Below are 18,508 nucleotides of genomic sequence, written 5' to 3' on the forward strand. Positions count from 1 at the left end.
ATGCTTGAAGCTAGTTGGAGTTCAGTTGCAGCCTTGGCTTTCCTGGTTTGCTCCCTGCAGGACCGGACCAGTGCAGAATAATCCTTCTTGGAGATGAATCCCATCCTCCATCCTTTGTAGGCTTTTCTTTTTAGCCTTAGGAGGCCTGCTAGGTCCCTGGAGAACCAGGGGGGCTGCTGTGCCGCCTTGCTGCCTTTCCTCCGAGATGGAATAGACTTAGCTTGTGCATTGAGGATCGCTCCCTTGAGGAGCAACCACCCTTCTTGAACTCTCCTCTCCCTGGGGTCATGGTTCCTTAGGGCCTGACTGACAAGCCTCCTGAGCGACTTGCCTGCTCTATGGTGGACGGTGAAGGTGACCAGCTTGTGGTTGCTGTCACCCAGCTTCCCATTGATCACTAGGTCGTCGATTAGGTCATCCCCTGTAGCCAGTACCAGGTTGAGCAGTGCTTTGCCTCTTGTTGGCTCATAGACTTCTTGAGACAGGTAGGTCATTTTTCAAGTTGTCCTACCCCAGTGTTGCATAGTTTCAAACACTTTTGTATTTGTAGGTCATTATGAGTTCACTATACTTTCAGAGACATCTATTTTGTTAGATTTAAGATGTCCTTCATGTCAATACTCTGATCTTCTTTGTTAGTCACTAGAGCTGAATTAATAATATGATTTCAGTATATACATTTTTCAGAAAGTTTTGGTTTATCCTTGATTTAAACATTAAGAGTTCACTGCCCATTTCTGGGCATGCCAAGTTAGAACTAGATTTGTAACTGGACCTAGCTTAATGACTTTTTTTTTTTCTTGCTGAATGAGATTATCACAGGAGAAGGGTCTACATAACTTTCTGAGTTTTGTATTTCTTAAGAAAAGACTATGGTTTAGGGAGTGATAGTGCTAAATAACAAGTGATTAGAAAATAAACTGTGTTGTGGGAACAGTAATTATGCTTATGTAAACCAAATCCATAAGTGCTTGTAGTTGTTTTAAAAGGGCAGTTAGGTTAACTTAAACAAGAGTCCCACAACGCCTGAGTGTTCCTGGGTTACAGTGTGGCTAAACTTCGGAGTCCCACAACGCCTGAGTGTTCCTGGGTTACAGTGTGGCTAAACTTCGTATAATTCTAGATTTGCAACATATGGTATTTGCAAAATTTAATCTGTATGGGTTGTTTAATAGAAACAAAATTGGCTGAAGAATGGGGGCCAAAATTATATGGAAATGAGTACTATGAACAGTAGTAGCCATTCATTTTTCTAAGAACACAGCACAGGTGAAAAACTGCTTGGATTTTTATAGGGAAAAGTTAAAAAGGAGAAACACAGGTATATCTAAAGGCCAAGAGGAAGTTGTTGGAGAAATGCAGGACCCTTCTTCTAAGAAGAGATGCAACCCGGGGCCTAGTAATGACCAAAACAGCCTACTTGTACCACAGGATTGGGTAACTGGTCACTGCTCAAGCACTGCTCTATCAAGTTAAATCATTAAAAATCTCTAACCAAACGTATTGATATACTTCCTTAAAATTCTCTTAAGTAAAGCCTTACTTAAGGACATTTGCAAATGGGCACTATACCCTTTCATCCAACAACAGCGGGTAAACAGGTGAGGGGAGAGCACTAATTTTTATGCCTTACCCTTTTCAGTCATTTGACTTTTGTTCAGGTAAAAGAACATCGGCTTTATTGTCTTCCTTTTTTCAGAGTTTATATTTAATCTCTCATCACATTCACACTGCACAGGTCTGAGTGCTCCTTGTCCTGATGGGTATAAGCTGCTTCTTTGGGAGAGTTGTTTAATTGTTTCTGTGCAAGGTGCTCTGTTCAAGGGTTCTGGAGCCCCTGCTTCCCCTGCTTGTTAGTGCATGTCCAATTCTCTGAACAGAATATACCATTCTTGGTGAAAGCATTCAGCAAACAAGCTTAACATTCACTTTTCAGGAGTATCTGTTTGAGTAAAATCTAGATTCTTGATTGTTTGCAGAAAGTAAACACAAGAAGAAAGTAAACAAGCCTATCAGCATGGATGAAGCAAATTCCATTTTAAATTTAAGCAAATACTCACAGGAAATATTTTTGGTAGAAATGACCCTGCTCTGTTGGTTAGCAATTAATAGTCCCTTCCACTGCTTCATAGGACATGTAAAAAAAAATTCCCACGTGTTGCTGTAACATAAATCAAGTGTTTTGACTTTGGTGCATTATGCTCATTTATCTAGCTAAAGGTCTTGATCCCAGAAAGACTTCTAACTAATATTCTTTGTGAGTTCTGTGTCTGAAAATGAGCTCAATGAAATCTTAACCAGAATTTGGAGTTAGGTCAACTGATTGTTTTGTTTTAATTGGTGGAGAGTAGCACAAAGGTATACAGCACTGCTGGGCAGGTAAGAGCTAGAATGGTATGAGGTTCTATACTGAACTGATTTCATTACAGGGTAGTTCTCTTCAAGTTGGGATTCAGGTCATTTGTGGGGCATGATGGAGGGTAAAAGAGCACCTGATTTTATTAGCCTTTCTTGTAGATAAGGTTTCAGGTTTAATGGCTGCAAGATCAAATATTTAACAGAAAGTGAAAAGCAAAGAACCAGAGCTGTAGGTTCTAAAGTAGGGGAGGGAGGAGAATAATGATTTTGAAAAGAATAAAGCTCAGGTTGTTTAGCAGAAAAGAATGCTACAAAGGTCTCCATATGAATCTTCAGTTCTGACCAGTCCCTTTATTACTATTTCAAGTAACCAGGTACATATGGCATGTTTGTAAGTAAAGCAGTCAATGAAGTTAGTTACACCTCTGCATTTATTACCTTACCCCTGAGTATTATTAACTTTTACATTCCCCATAAAATATAATTTATCACTTAAATAATTTGCTTTGTGTCAGGGTTCAGTGTGCTCCAGTGCTTTCCTGCTCATTAAATGAGATATTTTTACTTAATGAGCCAAGGATGTCCTTTGCATTTAACATCAGAATTGATTTCAAACTCTCCATTTTTCTAACATTTTTGTGTGTAATTTCAGATTGTGGGCTCCATCCCACAGTCTTACTGTGAAGGGGAAAAAAAAGCTACAAAGAATAATGATCCATGAATTCTGTAAAATATCCTGTCTAGTAAGGGTGGTGGTAGTGGTTGGGGGTGGGGGGAAAAAAATTACCTGAACTTGACAATCTCTGGTCTAATTTGAGAGGGTTTTTTTTTTTTTTTTTTTTTATATCTTGTGTGCCTGATTCTTTTGTCATTATTTAGGTAGCTCTTTGTCTGAAATCTTTCTTTGGAAGGGACAGTAGGATGTTTCTTAGAAACTGAAATTTAACAAAAAATACAGTCTAAATTCTTCCCTTAAATGCATGTGTGTAACTTTTCACTCAAGTAACAGCCCTGAATTCTTTCTAAGTACATCAAGTCATATCTAAAGTATAATCCAACAAAAGCAGTGCGAGCAATAAGATTATGCCATTTCACAGCTGGTAATAATCTGATCTGATGTGCGGCTAACTAAAAAAATGTGAGTAGAGACATTTTCTTTTATGTGGTGGTACAGCAATTGGTGCAATATAAAAATGGCTGAAACAAACAAAACTCAAAAGTCATCCGAGAGGAAACAATATATTGTTATGTTTAAATAGAATATATCAGCTAGTCAGAGCTCCAGGATGTTGTAAGTATTGAGATTCACAACTGCATATTATTTTTTGTCTATTATATAAAATGCAACCATCTATTTCTGGGTACCAACTGTATACAGTCTTTGCATTCTGAATAGTTACAGCCTTCAGAACTTATCAGCTAGGTGCTCATGGTGATGAGGATGGCATAAATGGCATAAATACCTACATAGGCAGATAATAGAGTTGAGTGTAAATCAACATTTCTATCCTATGTGAAATATTTAAATATTATCTCAAATTGGGATGACACATTTAAATAAAGCAAAGATTCCCAAATGTTTTATAAAATTGTTACAGTTTTTTTTACTGAACTAAAACATTTCATTTTCAATCAGTTCAACATTAAAAGGGCATTATAGTTTAGCCTCTTGCTTCTGGATGTGATGATATATATGCAGTCTTGTGACTTCCAGATGTACTATGGAATTTAAGTTGAGGAGAGGTGTCTCTTGGGAGATGTAGTGTGACAAAACAGCTCTGCTGAAAATGAGTGTGAAGCACCAGAACTATAAATTAATGAATATGTATTTTGGAATAATAGGTAATGGAGTACTTTTTAGATTAGCTCTATAGTTTCATATTATATACTTCAATAATGTCAGACTCATGAAATACACAAATAATGTTTAGAAAAACAAAACAAGAAATCAAATAAAAATGTCCTAAATGTAGGAACCAAAAACATAGAATAAAAGATGCCTCTCAGGGTACATGAAACTACTAAACTACATAGTGGAGTTTTTTCATGTGCAGCTAGCTGGCAGGCAGCCTCCATGCTGAAGCACCCTTGTGGTTCAGCCAGCTGCTCTACAGAATGTAGAGCCTGGTTGAAGCAGCTCTGGGCTGCCAGGCTTACCCACTGGGTCCCTGCCACCCTGGTCTGCTCCAGCCAGGCTCCACATGCTGCATGTGAATAAACTTCAAAGCAACATGCTCTGCTTTTTGCTCCCAGGCACATGTTCAAATGGTGCGCCTGAGCACAAGTCTCCAGAGCAATAAGCTCCAGAGTTTATTTGTGTGCATTAATCGCATGTGTAGACTTGCTCGCTGTGGGTATTTAAACATTCCTAGTTAGGTCTGTTCACACGCCCTTTCTAAAACCTTAAACCACATCCCTGCTTACTCCCAGAAGCTTGTCTGAGCACCAAAGCCCAAGGTCTACCTTCCACTTAGTCTGCTTCCTCCTGCAGCTTGTTCAATCAGTAGTCAGCTAAGCTAAACAAGCCTCTCTTCTGCACCCCACTTCCCCACTTCTCAGCTGCCTGCTTGTATCTAGCATAAAAGGAAAGACATGTAATATCTAAATTGTTTCTTAGAAAAGCCTTGTTTGAACTTCCTGTTCCTATCCAGAAGAGCCCTTCTAGGAATTAGTAGCCATACTTGTTTTTCCTTCTTTGCTTTGTATGGGCACAATGGTAAGTTATTGTAGACATGGAAATCCTATATTTCATGCCCAGAGTTCTGTGCCATAATAAAGGGGCTCCATTTGGACTGAAGCAACTAGACCTTCATTTAAGTGCACTGTATTCAGTGCTGCTGCTTCCAGCCATGTAGTGCATTCATAGCTGTTGCACAATCCCCAAGCACATAAGATGTCTATTCATGTGCTCCAGGGTGGGGGTGGAAGCATTTCAGTTAGAACAGTTCCTGGACAGCTGCTCCAATTAAAATGCTGCAGTATCATGTGTATTAAACGTCCCATATTTCAAAATGGCTGCAGTGGTGCTTAAACTAAAGATCATTTGACGCGTTTTAGTTAAAGGGCCTCCATGGCCATTTTGAAACATGGGATGTTTAATACATGTGACAATGAGGCATGCTGGAGCATTGTAATTAAAATGGTCAAGCAGATTGAGTCAAATTAGAATGCACCGGAGCATGTGTATAGGCACCCATGGAGCTTACTGGTATCACTCTTTAAATTGTCTCTTCTATAAATTCTGTTCCAACCTGCCAGTTCCCTGCAGGCTGTTATAGGTTGCATGTGTGGGCCAGGACCTTCAACTTGTCACTTCATAGATATATAGGCATACTTTACATTTGCTTTCAAATGACTTGACACCTGAAGAACTCTTCCACTTTTTTACAGTTCCACTCTGGGTCCTTTCTTTCTCTTGCCATTTGATTTTTTGAGCAACTTCTTGTGGTTTGCTTGTAGATAAAGTCTCCTGACAGTCACAATTAGTTTGCCTTACATATAGATAAATCAGAGGCAACTTACCATTTGGCATCAGTACTATAAGTGGGGGAGGCAACTGTGGCAGCAGCCCTGGTTGCTGCCTTTGAGATTGAAGGTCACAGAAATAGCCACCCTTGCAGCAGTGGCTCGCTTTGTGCATTGTTGCTGCCCAGGGTGCAAAGCTGCTTTGATATGTCTGTGTTTGACACTCTGAAGAAACTATAGTTCTGGTGGTTGAGCTGTCTTGTCCTTGTATTCCTATGACATATGCAATCAGTACTATTCCTGGCATTATGGCCCTGCCCTCTCTATCTTGTCACTATCTGTAGATGCTGGTTGTATCATACTTGCTGAACTATCCAGGGTTCAGGGAGCTATTTGAGAACTGTTTGGTAATCCTAACATAAAAACTGTTCTGTATGCTTGAAGCATAATATCTGTTGAGTAGGTTTCAGAATTTGTACATGTCAGAAAGGTGTTATAAGCAGAAATTCTGGAAGGTTAATATGTGACGTTTTAGTTGTGCAAACTACTTTTTTTTCTTTTCTCTTCAACATTTTCAAGGCAGAGAATGGTGATGAAGACAAATTTATCTGTGAAACTGTACTTTTCAAACCGTTGGATTTATGAAGGCTTGAGTTTGAGCTGCAAACTTGAAATAAAAACCTGATTTTCCTTGCCTGTACTGCTATTTTAATTTGATTTGGAAATACACAGCTTTCTTTTTCTTCAGGGTAGACATGCATATAGAATGGAGTACAAAAACAAATGTTCTGCTTTTTCATCTGCTTTTTCACCAGAGAAGTTCTGTACTCTTCTGCAAAGCACTGTAATTGAGAGCAGGCAACCTATCTCTTGTGTGTTCTGCGTTGTTCAGGAACTTCTCAAACTCAAGAAGTCTGGCAGAGGACTGCTTCATTCAGTGTTTAAATTCTAGCTGATCAGCATTGGGTAGACCTGTGTATAACACAACAATCAGTTTCAGCTGGCACTCTGGACATCTTAAAATACAGTTCCCTACGTTTTCCTCTCCAGTCAAGTGTGGCAGAAATCAACATTTATATACCTAATTCCAAATACACAGGGCTAGGGACAGGCATTACACATAAACCAGTTTAAGTGATCAGAAACTGGTTTAAACCTGTAACAGAACAGATGCTTAGTGCACATAAGCTGGTTTGAAAATGGCTGAAACCAGTTTGAGATAAACCTGGCTGAATGGAGTATCAGACTTAACTGATTTGGCTCAAACTGGTTTATGCAATGTCTGTCCCAGACCCATTGCTGGTTTAAGATAAACCAGACAGCTTCAACATCCTGGCATGCTCTCTGGGCTGGGTGGGGCTCTTTGCTCCAAAGCAGGGCTGGTCCCTCCCCTCTGCTCCCTTGCTGGAGCTCCAGCTGAGACTTGCCTGGCTTCGTCCTTCTCTCTCTCTCCCCTCACCACTCCCTGCTAAACAGGGATCTACCTCCCATTAGCACTCCCTGCTAAGCAGGGATCCTCTGTCACTTCAGCATTAGCTAGCAGATCACATGCTGGCTACAGTCTGTGCTGTGGCAGACAGCTTAGGGTTTTTGGGAGCTAATCAACAGCTCAGTTGGTCATGTTCCTTTATTCTTTATTTGTTTAAGAAGAGCTTGAAGTAATGAGAGAGGCTGTTTATTTTCTAATGGGGTGGTAAATGCTGATAACAGCTGATAAATGCTCTGTTATCAAGGAGGAGAGGGAACCCTTCCCTAATCCTGTTGGGGCCTGACCACGCCCCCCTCAGTTCAGCTCTGTGGAAAGTAAGGAAGGGCTGCTTTAGCACCCCCTGCCCCCCGCAGTTTCTAGCCTGAACCACTGCAGGCATGTGCCTGCATGTCTGGGATGTCTTGGCAGTTATAAAGTGATTTAGCCTAGCCAGGTTAGATTAACCTGCAAAGATTGAAGCAATTCCGGCTCAGGCTTCTTGATTGTCTGTCCCTAGCCACTGTGAACTAACAAGATTCATTTGGACTCTGAGATGCCCTGTACTGGTACATGGACTGCAGATTTCCACTCAGGCATCAAAACAAATCGCACTGTTTTCAGATCTTTTCAGGCCAGGTGGCTGACTCAGTCCCCCTTATCCCCTTCCCTCCTGGAATTTATAGAAATGTTCACTGGGATTTTCCTATTCTGGCTCACAACTTCAGATTATCTCTTGTGATATTATATTATATTACTTTTTTGAACTATGGTTACTCATTGTAGATACCCACAGCATCATTTAGCTCATTAAGCGCTGGACCCAAACTGTATTAAGTTTCTTGCATTGTGTTTTTTGCTTCTGTATATATCTACAGATACCTAGTGACTTTGAAATCAGTTTCAAATAGTGAAGGCATTCTTGTTTTCAGTTTTCTGTCAAACAAAATGTCATCAGATCACAATCCATGCTTCACTTATGCTGCGTTGTAACTAAACAGTGCTAAACATGGGTGACAGGCTGACTTTAATTGTACCTTTTCCAAGGTGTATCTACACACATTTTCATTTAACATATTACACTGAGTACAAGATATAACATTAGCTCTGAGTTTTGTCTGTTCCTCTCCTGTCTGGCTGTTCTTTCTGTGCTGTTTCTTACATTTCTTGTATCATGTTAAGAATGTTCAATGTAACATAAATAACAGTTCCATTGTCTTTCAGGGTGATAGTCCATTCAAATTCTCCTGTCCATTGCTCCTACAAGGAAGTAGACTGAGCGAATAGCACTGTTATCATCCTTTTTGTCTATCCTATGCATACTCTATTGACACTTGTGAACTTTTGTTCAATAATGACATTTTTTGCAGTTCTTAACATTTTTGCAAATATTGGTCACTATTTGGCTACTCAGTGGAGTGGAATGTGCTGATTTTTTCTAGACTCTGAACTCTGCATGCCTTTCTACCTCTGCTTTCTTTTCTTGCAGGATTTAGAATTCTTTATAATGTCCACAGGATCAGAACACTGTCCATTCTCAATAAGTTTCAGTCTGGACTGGGGAGTTTTCCTTCTGTGGGCAAACTCTAATTAGTTTGTCAAGGGTCAATTCTAGGTCTTAGTTCCAGTAATTTCTCTGAATGTTTTGTTCCAGACATCACATACAATCTGCTCTTTTTTGAGAGGCTTATCCTCACAGATTACAAAATTGCTTTGTCAGCCTTCACAAACTTCTATTTTATCTTTAATTTGTAACCTTTATTCAAAAACATAATGCTCATACGCATGGGCGACTAGTGTCTCCTGAGCCTGGGGGTGGGGAGAGCACCAGATTGCTGCTTTGCGGGGGGAGGGGCCAGCGGCCGATCACAGAGCCAGCAGCGAAACCAGAAGTGCACTTCCACCAGCACTTATGGTTTTGCAGCTGGTGCTTCCAGGGGGTGTGTGGCTGACCTCAGGAGGTGTACGTGAACCCGCATGCACTCCCTATGCATTGCCAATGCTCATATGTTCCATTTGTATGTGGAATGAAGTACTCCTCCCCTTCCTATATTACAATTTCAAAGTTAGTTTATGTGCTTCAGAACAGTCAACTTTCCCAAAAATAAAGCTATCTCATGACTGCCTTCCTTTATTCTGGCTCCCATTTCTTGCAGATATATAGTGAAATGCTCGTTGAAGTCGTCTTGGTTTCTCCTTCACATTTCCAGAGACTTTTATTTCTGGTGGATCCATAATTCTTCTGCTTTTTCATTAAGTTGTTCCTATTGTTTTACTTTTGGCAACACTGGTTGTTCAGAAATCACTTACAGTTAATGACAGAGGCCTGACTTTTAACTGACCAGCACAAGTCTTTGCATAATACAACAGGTGGGTTTAACAGCTTTTGCAAGAGCATCTTAGAGCTACACGTCCCCACTCTCTTATTTAGACAACACAGGTGAAGAAAGTGCCAGCACTGAATACATTAACAAGAAAAATTCAAAGGTGTCCCAGAGCTTTAGGCACCAGCTGAGCAGGGTTAAGAGATGAACATGGCCTGTTCATACTGTCTTTCTTCACAGCATCTATGACTACCAGTGTCAGAGATAGGATACTGGACTAGAAGGACCATTGGTCTGACTCTGTATGACTCTTCTTATGTTTTTTTCTCAGAGCCACGGTGAGACTTCATTTCTACCATAACCCCTTTGAACACATAGACCAGGGCTGTCCAACTTCTCAGTGTCCTGGGATCCACCTTGCATAGATTATGCTAGAGGAAACTGCATACCATGCAGACCACAGTAATATGATCCACAGGCTGCACCCCACTGCTGTACCATGCAAGCATCCTTCCACTACTGCAGTATGCATGTGGGAGGGCAGACCCTCCCTCCCTGCTGCATTGCACTCATGGGGAGGCAACCTGCTGGCCTCAGTTTACAGGCCACGGCTCCTCTGCTGCACTATATAATGGGGGTCCCTTAGTACCATGGGCTGGGCAGTGTTGGAGCAGATGCAGCAAGTGGAAGCCAGGAGACCCCAAGCACTGATGTAGCTGAAGGAATAAAGGAGAGGCTGAATGTCACAGACTAACCCCTCTGTGGAGTTGGACAGCCCTAGCATTGACTAGTGGTACCCAACCTTTTTGCCCAACAGGCAATGCCCAGTCTGGCCACTGGCCCTGATCTGGGTACCATCTGGCCAGGCAGAGAGGTGTTGGGAGCAGGCTGGGGAAAGGAGATTGACTTGATTTCATGGAGGGGTGGGAGAGAGGACACGGCTAAGCCCCAACTTGGGCCCATGGGGAGAAGGGGGCATGCCCCAGCCCCAACCCAACCCCTCTGGGGGGGGAGAGAAATGGGGCATGACCTGGCGCTGATACAGGAAGGGGCATGGAACAGCCCTGCAAGAAAAGAGGTTGCACATGTATAGTTTGGAAATTTGGCAGTGGGACAGGGTAGCCATATTAATGGCTACCGCTTTCCTGGTGCCAAATTTCTGGACCTGTCAGGATCTCTGTGGACCAGATGAGATGGCTCTGCGGGCTGCATTTGGCCAAGGAGACAGAGGTTAAGCACCCCTGGCACAGACAATTCCAAATACTTGACTGTGCCAACTTAATAATGCTGTTTTTTTTATATATGTTATTTTTGTTTGCAATATGACAGACACACACAAATAATCCTCGACTACTGCTCCTGCAGTGTAGTTGCCCCACCCTGATGTGGTGTGGGGAGGGAGGAAAGCTGGGAGCGAAGCCACCCCAGAGGTGGCTGCTGCTGCAACCTTCTTTGCAAAATGCTGGATCTGCTTCTGCATCTATACACCTTTCATAAAAAAATGTGATATTAGGTACACATGGAGAGGGTGGTCATATACTGAGGAACTTTTTTGTAGCATTTATAATGGGTTTGATTCAAAGTCCATTGGAATCAATGCACATCTGCAATGGGATCCTGATTAGGGAGACTGTAAACTTTGATACTTAAGGGTGGTTATTTTTGGGTGCCTCAAGTTCCTGGTAAATTCAATGAATTTCTCTCACTTGCATGAACTGGAAATGAGAAATGCAGTGTATATAGCTTGTATATTAGGTGTTCCACCTCTACTACTGTCTCAGTATAAAACCAAGTTTGACCTAAAATGGCTACCTTTTTTAGTAGGTTTCATTTATCAGTATTTTTAAGTGATTGTTTGGATATTTGATTTGAGCATCAATGAAAAATCAAAATATAACATTGTCAGAGAACACATTCCGGTGCAATCTAGGTATTCCCGTATCTTTCAAATGTACCTGCCTTCAGCTTTCTGCTCTTTTATGTAATGGTTAAACATCAATACCTATACAAAGAATAATCTTAACTCACAGCAGACTTTTGACTGTATTAATGGCACTTGTTACCTCATATTTTATTCATTAAATAATGTTTGTCAACATGCTTTGCTATTTTAAACCTTTACTGTAAAAGAGAACATTATCACCTCCAAAATTTTGATTCCTTGAGTAAATGTCAATATTAGTGAGTCACTCCATGTTCTTCTAATTATGCTCATTTTTTTTCATAACAGCATCTCTCTAAAAGTGTCAGCAATACTTCAATTATGGGTAGCGTATAGTGCACTTATTTAGCAAATTTGTCCTTCAAAAAGGTTTTTTGTCTTTAAGGTACAGCTAACTTGTTTCTTTCTGTCAGTGCATGATACAGTAGAAATCTTAAATCAATAACACTTTTTATTCCTGCACAATTGATGCATAACATCCTTCTTCACACAAAGGTTTAATGTGTTGTAAATTAATTATCTGGAATGAATACAGGGTCAATGGACCTTGGTATGACCAGGATGTAATGTTAAAGTGTTCCATTTTCTCCCAACACTGCACAGATCTCTTACTGAGTTTTTTATATGTGTCAGTTATGCCATCTTCTGCAGTTTGTTCCCCTAAGTGTTGTTAATGCCCCTAGGGCTTGATCAATAGGAAAAACTTGCTTTACCATAAATTTGCTCAACAATTTTCCTCCTTCTGAAGAGAGAGCACCTTTATTAGGAGTATGTAATATTCCTTTAAAACTGTTCTAAATTTTAGAATAGTAATACTTTAATAATTTAATAATATAACTTTTTAAAGTTTATAGTCATTCAAAAAATGATTTTACTTTCCTAAAATAGCTTTTAATTTGGAGCTACACCTCAAAGGTTTTTAATGGACAGAGTAGATGCACGGTAGATTTTATTCTGTGCTTTTTACTATTAAAAAAGAAATAATTCATTTGTTGACTGAGCCTACAGAGAGAAGTTTTGCTTTACTGCGTCTTCACAGCAAATTAAATAGAATAGAAATTGTAGTATTATCTGTGAAAAAATGCACACAGAAGTGATTCTAAAACATAAACACTGAAATTAAAAAGTAGGAGTTCACTAAGTTTAAAGTAGTCAATTTCCTTTTAGATAACTGGAGAGACAACCTCTATTATGTTTTCTAACATAGCTTGGCTATTAGTTGTTATGGTAACAAGGTAACCAGGTAGTGAATAGAAGCTATCCACACAACACAGTGTTATTTGTGATTAAGATAAGAAAGAAAAGCTAGCAACAATATTAAAATAAAGATTTTTTTTTCACTCTGTGATGGATAGAGAAAAATGTTAAATACCATAGCATTTTAATTGACACTAAGTGGAAAAGATGGCACTAAAATATTTAAGTAACAAATACTTATAACCACACTGTGAGAAAAAAGATGTTACTATAGAAGACCAGAAATTACAACATGGAGCATACTGGTGAGATTCTATGCCATGTACAAGAATGTGTCAACATCACCTTCATAACTTTGGCCAACATGGTTTGTCTACTGTACGCTGAATGATCATGTCATGTTTGTGAAGAGTGTGGTGTAGTGGAATCAAGTCTACTTTCCTTTCCTTGACAAAAAGGTCACTGCCACTTGTAAATCTGCTTAACTCCCTGTGCAGTTGTTAGTGTCAAAGTCTGTCAGTTCTGGGGGATGTTAAAATTATAGAACTGTGGTAAGAGCATGTATCTCTAGTTCCCATTTGGTACATCCCATGAAAATGTCTCTGATCTTCATGTAAAACTTCTGTAGAAAGTTTTTAATCTGAGATTCCTTCTGACAGAGGCTGTTGGCATTTCAATTCACTTCAGCTTGAAAGCAAAAATAAATAGCATTTATCTTTTACTGCATCCCTAATCACAGTCAGGCCAGGCGTCTCTTGTTCTGCTAACTGGTACCATGTAAACCAGTACAGTATTCCATGGTTGTGTTGTCAGCGACTAAACTGTCCCCCCCACCCAGGTAAGGGGAGTGTGTGGACATCTGGGAGAAGTTAAAACAAAACCTGTCAAAGGCGGATGAGCTCCCTGTGAACCAACATCCATCCATACCTGCAGAGGATATCAGTGCAACCAGGTCACCAAGAATCATCAATGATGCACAGCATCTAAGGTGTCCCAGTGGTTGCAGAAGCATTAGGACTGACTTGACTTGACTTGCATCCCTAATGGTGAGCCTTCCTCAATGGTAACTTACAGTGTCTGTATATTACACCTGTACATAAAATGGCCAGTTCTGCTTTATTTTTTATGGTAAAGGTCCACAATTAAGGTAACAATTAAGGGTCTGCCTATATTCTCACTATAGGTTGCTCTTTGGATAAGCGTTTTTAGAAAATTAATTGGAAAAAACACCTGGAAAAAATGCTTAATTTACATGAATGTCAAAAACATGATGGAACTAACTAAACCCTGCCAACTAACTAACCAAAATAATAATAAAAAAATCCTCCAATCTAAAATTTAAACAGACATCCCTTCAAATCAAAATTTACTTGTCAAAATATCTCATTGTGTGCATATGTAGAGACTTGTCATTATTCACTGGTTTCATCTTTACAAGCCATTATGGTTTATTGGTGACCTAAAACAGATGAAATAAGAGAGGAGACAGCTGGAGTGCCATTGGTGGAAGTCTCCTGCTGAGTCTGATTGATTACAACATAAAGAGTTTTTGAAGTCTTATGCTGTGACTGCACAGAAGATGGAGCCAAGCTTCTTTAAATTTTAAGCCTTGCACAGTTAAACTGCTTCAGGTGGTTAATTAACTGGTTAATGCAGGATATCTACACTAAAATAAATAGTTGAGTTTTCCATGCAGTGCAATATTTTCATGTTATGTTGCTAGTAAGTTTCTTTTGTTGTGAATTGAGCACTCTGTTGCAGTGAAGAAAGAATAAGAACTTGAAGGGGCAAAGACTAATCTCTGCAGCTCAACATTCAACCCTTGTGGCTCACAGAAGTCCTGATGATGATACAAGCACAATCCTGCAAAATGCATCAGGGTACATGCAGACAATACACTTAAATCAATCAAACTAGTGTTAGGTTGATCAAAGTTCCTAGCTGTACAGATGTTTGGGAGGTCAGATTGTGCAAAAATGGCTAGCCCAATCTAATTTAGCCTTTCCAAGGAAATGAGCTAAGTTAGATCAGGAACACATTAGTTTGATGTACTGCATGCTTGTACATGTACAGCGAACAGCCTCAGGCCTGGGAAAGTCCAGCTGCTTGTCCCAGCTCCAGGGCTGTGCTCTTTCTACCCTGCCACCTGATTGGGCTGTTTTTAGCCTCCTGACTCCCCACCCTGGATGGACAATCTACCCACTCAGGGACCCATCATCTCCCCCCTAGACCCACCAATCCCACCAAGTCCTCCCTGGACACACCAATCCCTGCCCCATAGACCTACTAAACTCTATTGATCCCATCTGTCCTCCCCCCCACTGCAAGTTACATAGAATGGGTTCCTAGCATGGCTCCCAGCACTAGCAAACACCTGCACAAGTGTAATATAATTGATGATCATGAGGGTGACTTAAAGCTGTGTGATCATAGATCCGGCCCCGTGAACATGTGCACATACTCTCAGTGTTAGTGGATAGCCATTTTAGGAAGCAGTGGACCCTCTGTTGGTTGTGATTGTTCTTGTTGCACCTGGTGTGGGTGAATAGTCAGCTATCCTTAAATGTGACTTGAAGGGAAAAGAAGGATGTAACAAGTTACCAGTTTTTTTCTTAAGAAGTATTTTATTTTCCCCCTCTGCTTTTTCTAAACCAAGGAATGACAAAAATGCTAAGACTCATTCCTGTTTCATTGGAAATTACCTTTTGCAGATGCATAGGTATGAACAAGATGCTCTCTCAGATCATAGTTGGAAGCATAGGAGCATAGAAACAGTGACTAAAGAGATTTTCTCCTACTATTTGTAAAGTATTTGAATGAACTAAAATCAACAGAGAAAACTAAAAGAAAAAGAAAAAGCACTTCATATCTCTATTCATTTCCACAGTCTTGCTAGCATGTGTATTTTTTAAAATGACATTAAATATATTTTGTTGATTTTAAATATTTTCTGCTTTAAAATTCCCCTTACCCATCCCTGCATTTTTTTGTAGCAAAATTCACTTTTTCACTTTCTTGTCATTTGTATTTCTGTTGCTTGGTATTACAAAAACTAACCAAAGGTGTTTGTACTTACATAATTAGAGGTTGAATAGCTGCCTGCCATATCAGGGCTAATGTTTACTGAAGACTCACAATGTTAGATAGAGGACATGTCTGAGAAATGAAAACAAATGTCCTCTTTATCATGGCATTTATCGCTGAAAAATAGAAAATAACATTTTTTAAAAAATTCTCTGTAACCCATTGTCTCTCCAACTCTGTAAGCTTTCTTCAAACACATGTATTTCTAATTTTTATTTTTGATGGAAACAAACAAGGGAAATAGATTAAGATAGTAATATGGAATAATTTACCTCTTTCAACCCTAAATTGGGGGAGAGAAGCATCTGAGTCCACATGCTCCCCTTGATGAGTACCCATTGGGTAGGATACTTATTTTTACTTTCAAATAAATACAAAGAATACATATGTAATCAGCAGGGATCCTGGTTTTCTCTGATAAAAAAAAAATCCGAAATATTCTGATTAACACCCCCCGTCCAAAATCCACATTTTCCTGTGATTAAAATGAAACACCACTAATATACGTTTATCTATATTAGTGGTGTTTCATTTTAATCATGGAAAAATGTGGTTTTTGGGTTATTTTTTAAATCAGAAAAATAGGGATTTTTTTTCATCAGAGAAAACCAGGATCCCTGGTAATCAGGTTGTCAAAATTTCACTCCATTTTTAAGAGTCTGTGTAAATCTGTTTTATAACATTTTAAGATTTCTTCTAAAGATGAATTTTGGTTATGGATTTCAGATACAAGATTGGATATACTTTTTAGAGACTATGTGGATTCAAATATAGGAGGACTTGCTTGAACAGGTCATTTACAATGTTTATGCAGAGGAAAGGAATTAGGATATTAACCAAAGACGCCAAGGGTTCCTATAGATATGCTTATTCGCATTCTAATTAGAATGCATTTTAATTAGAACACTCCTGTGTCGCCTTAGGATCACGTATATTAAGCCCCTGCGTGTTTCAAAATGGCCACAGGGACACTTTATCTAAACCTTGTTGAATGAGCTTTAGATAAACCCACAAGCACATGTATAGGCAGCCCAACTGACTTCTGTCTTCAACCTTGGGATTTTCATTTGATAAGTTTCAATGTTTAAGCATATAAAAGGCTTTTCAAATTTTCCAAATTCACTATGGATTTTCAGTCCTCTTAATCAGTTCTTTCCAATCTTGGGGTCGTCTTTTTCCTGTAGCTGGAGGGATTTGCTGGTACTCATTCATTTTTCTCTTTTACTATCGGAAACTCCTTCCTGGTTACTTCAAGCCACTAGTTAGTTTCTATTCTTCAATCTTGTCTAGGTAAATCTATTTTTATTTTCTATTCTTAAAACTTGATAGGTTTATCATTTATGATTTCTTTACAGTAGTATAATTTGGCATGGGCAAGCTGGGCACCAGCCTCAGGTGCTGACTTAGTAGGGGCACCAGAATTATGCCTTATGCCTGCATAGCCAATGCCCCAACAGCAGAAGCAACCCCATGGCATTGCTCTTGCACCAGCAGCTGGGTGCATGGACAGTGTGCTGTGGCTGTAGGAGCAATAACTGGGTCTGAAAGATCATGCTGTGGCTGTTTTTGAGTCCCTCGTATAGGTAAGATCCCTTTGCACCCAGCCTTGCTCTCAGAACCATCTCCCTTCCGGCACTCAGCAGCTTCTCCCTGCCAGCCCCTCCTGTCCCACAGGATTTGCCCAAAGCACAAACACTGCCCATTATGTCTCTGACGTTGAAGTCTGCACAAAATTGAAAGAACTGATACATGTATAGTCAGCCCTACTGGGACACAAAGCCCCCTTCAGCTCACTCCTGCAAGTCTGCTTAGCTACCTATTCCTTACTCAAGACATTAGTTCAATTGAAGTTATTCCTGTAAAGATTTCTTGGATGAGTCCTCATATGAGTGATCTCAGAGGAATAATCCCACACTACTTGGGTGCTGAGAACTAGTGCACTGCTGTAGGTGTCTAAGGGATCTAGGGCGGTTTGAAATTAAATATGTGAAGCATGCATTTGCTAATATCAGGTTACAGCATAGCATTTATTTCAGATATATTTGGGATAAATCTATTTGGTCTCTTTCACACCTTATGTTATTTATGAGTTTATTTTAATAACATTTCAAAATAAAACACATCAAGAAGTAACTATCAGTAATGTAACATTCATAGGAAATGGAATTTTGATCCAGAAATGCTTGGGTTAGTTGATTTAGAGAACCTAACTTGCAATTCATACTCAGGTAAAACTGATCAAATGTGAGTCTTGGTTCAGTAAGGATTGAAACAATGGGCTTAGGCCATATCTTCAGCTACTGTAAATCAATGTATATGAAATGGCTGAAATTCTGGCCTAAGATGTGGGCCAAAACCACATATATTAATTTGTGGGGGAAGGGTAAGGCTGGGGGCAGGAAGTGAAACTGATTAAAACTATATTAAAAAAATAGCTGAAGAACTACACCTGAGACAAACTTCCCCATGTGAAAATAAAGTCCATACTGATATTTTATTTCCCCAAACTTAAGTGTGTAGCACACCCTAGGCACTTTGAATCACATTACTTCAGACATTTTTAATGGAAAAATAGTAAAGAAGAGCTAATGTATCATTAAGTGCTAACTCTTTGAAACATTCACAACAACAGCCAAAATGACATTGATCCTGTCCCTAGGGTGCTAAGGCTGA

The sequence above is a fragment of the Crocodylus porosus genome, unplaced genomic scaffold (genome assembly GCF_001723895.1).
Source record: "Crocodylus porosus isolate Cpor-Errol unplaced genomic scaffold, CroPor_comp1, whole genome shotgun sequence".
Taxonomy (NCBI): Eukaryota; Metazoa; Chordata; order Crocodylia; family Crocodylidae; genus Crocodylus; species Crocodylus porosus.